Consider the following 5988-nt stretch of genomic DNA (forward strand, 5'->3'; position numbering starts at 1 on the left):
CCAAAAAAAATGAGAGGAAGAACAATTACAAAATCAAGAAGAACTGGGGAAATAAGGTGTAGAATCAAGCAGCGAGCATTCAATCAACTCATATTATAGCTAGGATATCCATAAAATAGTCTATTTGGATTTATATCCGTCCTAGACCAATAGAGAATGGGTTACATCCCATAACCGTGCCAATACAGAACCTTCTCATCTCTGGCATGATGTGCATTCCTCACCCAACAACCATATGAATGAGATCTATTAGAGCTCCTAAAAGCTTGGCCACTGCTCCCCAACATTCTTCCCAACTAACCAGAAATGACTTTGATTTGGGAGATTTGGGGCTCTTGCTAGGTTTTTAAGTTCAAGTTGTTGAGGGCTAAATTAATGCTTAAAATATTTTGGCCACGTCATATAACCGTTGAAATTACCAGGTATCAACTAAACATGCCACGTTAGCTCTTCGGTGATGGAGATGAATAGAAGGGCTAACTTAAGTGGTGGACGAAATTGTGATCACTTGTTATTTTGTTTATAAAGGATGTATACTCTTATGGCACTGTTTATTTTCTTCACAACTCCGTTCAACTAACCAGCAAGTGTACTGGGTCGTCCAAGTAATAACCTTACGTGAGTAAGGGTCGAATCCACAGAGATTGTTGGTATGAAGCAAGCTATGGTCACCTTGTAAATCTCAGTCAGGCAGATTAAATATTGATTTATGGGTTTCGAAAATAAGAATAATAAAATAGAAAATAAATAATAAAAAGGATAGAAGTACTTATGTAGATTCATTGGTAGGAATTTCAGATAAGCGGAACGGAGGTGCTGTAGAGCTCACGGACGCCTGCTCTCCTATTCCTTCTACTCAATCCTTCTTACTCCTTTCCATGGCAAGCTTTGTATAGGGGTTCACCATCAACTGTGGCTACTTTCAATCCTCTCGGGGAAATATCCTATGCGGCTGTCACTCGCACAGCTAACCAGTCTGGAGGCATCACCCATGGTTGATGGCTACATCCCATCCTCGCAGTGAAAGCTAATGCTCACGCACTCTGTCACAGTACGGCCAATCACCGGTTGGTTCCCTCCCCTACTGGAATAGAATCCATTGATTCTTTTGCGTTGTCACTACGCCCAGCAGGTTACAGGTTTGAAGCACGTCACAGTCATTCATTACCGGAATCCTACTCGGACACCACAGACAAGGTAGACTTTCCGGATTCCCAGGATCCTACTCGGAACACTGATGAGCGGATAATTTGTATACTTTTTGGCATTGTTTTTAGTATGTTTTTGATATGATATAGTTAGTTTTTAGTATATTTTTATTAGTTTTTAATTAAAATTCACTTTTCTGGACTTTACTATGAGTTTGTGTGTTTTTCTGTGATTTCAGGTATTTTCTGGCTGAAATTGAGGGACCTGAGCAAAAATCTGATCCTGAGACCAAAAAGGACTGCAGATGCTGTTGGATTCTGACCTCCCTGCATTCGAAGCGGATTTTCTGGAGCTACAGAAGCCCAATTGGCGCGCTATCAACGGCGTTGGAAAGTAGACATCCTGGGCTTTCCAGCAATATATAATAGTCCATACTTTGCCCAAGATTTGATGGCCCAAACCGGCGTTCAAAGTCACCTCAAGGAATCCCAGCGTTAAACGCTGGAACTGGCACCCAAATGGGAGTTAAACGCCCAAACTGGCACCAAAGCTGGCGTTTAACTCCAAGAAGAGTCTCTACACGAAATTGCTTCATTGCTCAGCCCAAGCACACACCAAGTGGGCCCGAAAGAGGATTTTTATGTCATTTACTCATTTCTGTACACCCTAGGCTACTAGTTTCTTATAAGTAGGACCTTTTACTATTGTATAGAAAATCTTTTGATCACTTAAAAATCTTTTGATCACTTTTAAATCTTTTGATCACTTTTAGATCTCTAGATCATCTTTGGACATTTTAGTTCTTAGATCATTGGGAGGCTGGCCATTCGGCCATGCCTAGACCTTATGCTTATGTATTTTCAACGGTGGAGTTTCTACACACCATAGATTAAGGTGTGGAGCTCTGCTGTACCTCGAGTATTAATGCAATTACTATTGTTCTTCCATTCAAATTCCGCTTGTTCTTTATCCAAGATATCACTTGTTCTTCAACATGATGAAGGTGATGATTGACGCCCATCACCATTCTCACTCATGAACAAAGTGACTGACAACCACTCTTGTTCTACAAGCATTTGAGGCTTGGTGAATATCTCTTGGATTCCTGATTGCACGATGCATGGTTGATCGCCTGACAACCGAGTGCTCGCCTGACAAACGAGCCAACCATTCCGTGAGATCAGAGTCTTCGTGGTATAGGCAAGAACTGATGGCAGCATTCAAGAGAATCCGGAAGGTCTAACCTTGTCTGTGGTGTTCTGAGTAGGATTCAATGATTGAATGACTGTGACGTGCTTCAAACCTGTAACCTACTGGGCGTTAGTGACAGACGCAAAAGAGTTATTCTATTCCGGTAGGGGAGGGAACCAAACCGGTGATTGGCCGTACTGTGACAGAGTATTGAGCATTAGCTTTCACTGCGAGGATGGGAGGTAGCTGCTGACAACAGTGAGACCCTATACGAGCTTGCCATGGAAAGGAGTAAGAAGGGTTGGGATGAAGACAGTAGGAAAGCAGAGAGACGGAAGGGAAGGCATCTTCATGCGCTTATCTGAAGTTCCTACCAATGAATTACATAAGTATCTCTATCTTTATCTTTATGTTATTTTCGTTCATCACCATCATATATCTGAGTTTGCCTGACTAAGATTTACAAGATGACCATAGCTTGCTTCAATACTAACAATCTCCGTGGGATCGACCCTTACTCACGTAAGGTTTATTACTTGGACGACCCAGTGCACTTGCTGGTTAGTTGTGCGAAGTTGTGTAATGCCATGGTATTGAGCGCACCAAGTTTTTGGAGCCATTACCAGGGATTATGAGAGTTGTGAAAAAGTATAGTTCACAATTTCGCGCACCAAGTTTTTGGCGCCGTTGCCGGGGATTGTTCTAGTTTTGAGCAAGCCTTTGGTAACATCAGTGCCAAGATCCGGCAACAACATCAAATTTTTGGTGTTATTGCCCGGGATTGTTCAGGCTGGACAACTGACGGTTCATCTTGTTGCTTAGATTAGGTATTTTTTTTTTTCGAAATTCTTGAAGATGAATTCTAGAGTTTCATGATGATTTGTTGAAATCTGGCTGGCTGAGAAGCCATGTCTAATCTGATTGGACCGAGGTTTCAACTTATCACCACAAGAGCTTGTTGATTTCGTATCAATCTTGCTTTTGGAGCAGTGATTTGCTAAGGCTTGGCTGACCTTTGGTCATGTCTAGTGTTTTGGACCGAAGCTTTCTTTGGAAGCTTGGCTGGCTGTGAAGCCATGTCTAATTCCTGGACCGGAGTCTTAGACTAGCATTGCACTGATTCCTGGAATTCTCATTAAGAATTTTGATACCTTCTTTTTCCACTTAATTTTCGAAAAACACAAAAAAAATTAAAAAAATTAAAAAATCATAAAATTCAAAAATATTTCTTGTTTGAGTCTAGTGTCTCATCCTAAGTTTGGTGTCAACTGCATGCATTCATATGTCTTAGTGATCTTCAAGAAGTTCTTGATGATTCACTTGCTCTGATCTTTGGATTCTATTGACTTGAGTATTTTGTGTGTCTCATATGCATTTTCAGTTCATTAGTGTCAGTAGTATACAAACTGCTAAGTTTGGTGTCTTGCATGCATTGTTATTTGATTCTTGTTGCGTTTTAATTATTAAAAATCCAAAAATAATTTTAATTTGTGTCTTTTCAAGTCAATGATACAAGGGATTGAAGATTCAGAACACAATGCAGAGGAATTATACAGAAAAAGCTGAGCATTCAAAAATGCCCAGTGAAGAAGGCAGACTGGCGTTTAAACGCCAGCCAGGGCACCTGGTTGGGCGTTTAACGCCCAAAGAGGTAGCATTTTGGGCGTTAAACGCCAGAATGTATACCATTCTGGGCGTTTAACGCCAGGATGGTGCTAGGGGGAAGATTTTGTTTTCAAATCAATTTTTTCAAGTTTTTCAAAATCAAATCTTTTTCAAATCAAATCTTTTCACTCAAATGTTTTCAAAATTAATTTCTTTCCTTTCAAAGATACTTACTAACAATGATTTGATTGAACATTTTTTGCCTTTTCTGTTAAGGAAGGTTTTATGTTTGAATCATATCTTTTCTTGTTAGGCAAGTCACTAATTTTCCAAATCAAATCTTTTAAAATAATTTTCAAAACATATCTTTTAAAATGGTTTTCAAATCATATCTTCTCAATCACATCTTTTTAAGACAATAACCTTTCAATCATATTTTTTTTATCATATCTTTTTCAAATTAGTTTTCAATCAAATCTTTTTAGTTTCTAATTTCAAAATCTTTTTCAAAAATCACTTGATTTCTCTTCCACTTTCAATTTTTGAAAATTATCAATCAAATTTTCAAAATGTTTTCAAAATCTTTTAATTGAATTTTCGAAAATCCTCTTCCCTCCTTCTCACATCCTTCTATTTATGGAGTACCACTCCTTCTAAATGCACAATTCGAACCTTATCTAATTAAAGTTCGAATTCTTCTTCCCCTTCTTCTTTCTATTTTTCTTTTTCTCTGACATTTCAAGGAATCTCTATACTGTGACATAGAGGATTCCACATTTCCTTTTTCTCTTCTCTTTCATATGAGCAGGAGCAGAGACAAAGGCATTCTTGTTGAAGCTGATCCTGAACCCGAAAGGACCTTGAAGAGAAAGCTAAGAGAAGCCAAAGCACAACTCTCTTTAGAGGACCTGACCGAATTCTTCAAAGAAGAAGAACCCATGGCAGCCGAAAACAACAACAATGCCAACAATGCAAGGAAGGTGCTGGGTGACTTTACTGCACCTACTCCCGACTTCTATGGGAGAAGCATCTCTATCCCTGCCATTGGAGCAAACAACTTTGAGCTTAAGCCTCAATTAGTTTCTCTAATGCAACAGAATTGCAAGTTCCATGGACTTCCAATGGAAGATCCTCATCAGTTTTTAGCTGAATTCTTGCAAATCTGTGACACAGTCAAGACTAATGGGGTTAACCCTGAGGTCTATAGATTGATGCTATTCCCTTTTGCTGTAAGAGACAGAGCTAGAATATGGTTGGATTCTCAACCTAAAGAAAGCCTGGACTCTTGGGAAAAGCTAGTCAATGCCTTCTTGGCAAAGTTCTTTCCACCACAAAGATGGAGTAAGCTTAGAGTGGAAGTCCAAACCTTCAGACAGAAGGATGGAGAATCCCTCTATGAAGCTTGGGAAAGATACAAACAATTAATCAGAAGATGTCCTTCAGACATGCTTTCTGAATGGAGCATCATAGGTATTTTCTATGATGGTCTCTCTGAACTATCTAAGATGTCCTTGGATAGCTCTGCTGGAGGATCTCTTCATCTGAAGAAGACGCCTGCAGAAGCTCAAGAATTGATTGAAATGGTTGCAAATAACCAATTCATGTACACTTCTGAAAGGAATCCTGTGAACACTGGGACTAGTCAGAAGAGAGGAGTTCTTGAGATTGACACTCTGAATGCCATATTGGCTCAGAATAAGATATTGACTCAACAAGTCAATTTGATTTCTCAAAGTCTGTCTGGAATGCAAAATGCACCAAGCAGTACTAAGGATGCTTCATCTGAGGAAGAAGCTTATGATCCTGAGAACCCTTCCATGGAAGAGGTGAATTACCTAGGAGAACCCTATGGAAATACCTACAATTCTTCATGGAGAAATCACCCAAATCTCTCATGGAAGAATCAAGAGAGACCTCAACAAGGTTTCAATAACAATAATGGTGGAAGAAACAGGTTTAGCAATGGCAAGCCTTTTCCATCATCTTCTCAGCAACAGACAGAGAGTTCTAAGCAGAATACTTCCGACTTAGCAACAATGGTTT

The 5988-nt window shown here is 39.5% G+C and overlaps 1 non-coding gene across 1 annotated transcript; it reads right to left on the reverse strand.

The window, feature by feature from the left end:
- Positions 1-5288: 5288 nt before the first annotated feature.
- On the reverse strand, positions 5289-5396 carry LOC130964280 (small nucleolar RNA R71). The gene has a single exon (XR_009080381.1). It is a non-coding gene; the product is annotated as a small nucleolar RNA R71 (small nucleolar RNA).
- Between the last annotated feature and the right edge of the window lie 592 nt (positions 5397-5988).

This window comes from Arachis stenosperma, chromosome 2 (genome assembly GCF_014773155.1).
Source record: "Arachis stenosperma cultivar V10309 chromosome 2, arast.V10309.gnm1.PFL2, whole genome shotgun sequence".
NCBI lineage: Eukaryota > Viridiplantae > Streptophyta > Magnoliopsida > Fabales > Fabaceae > Arachis > Arachis stenosperma.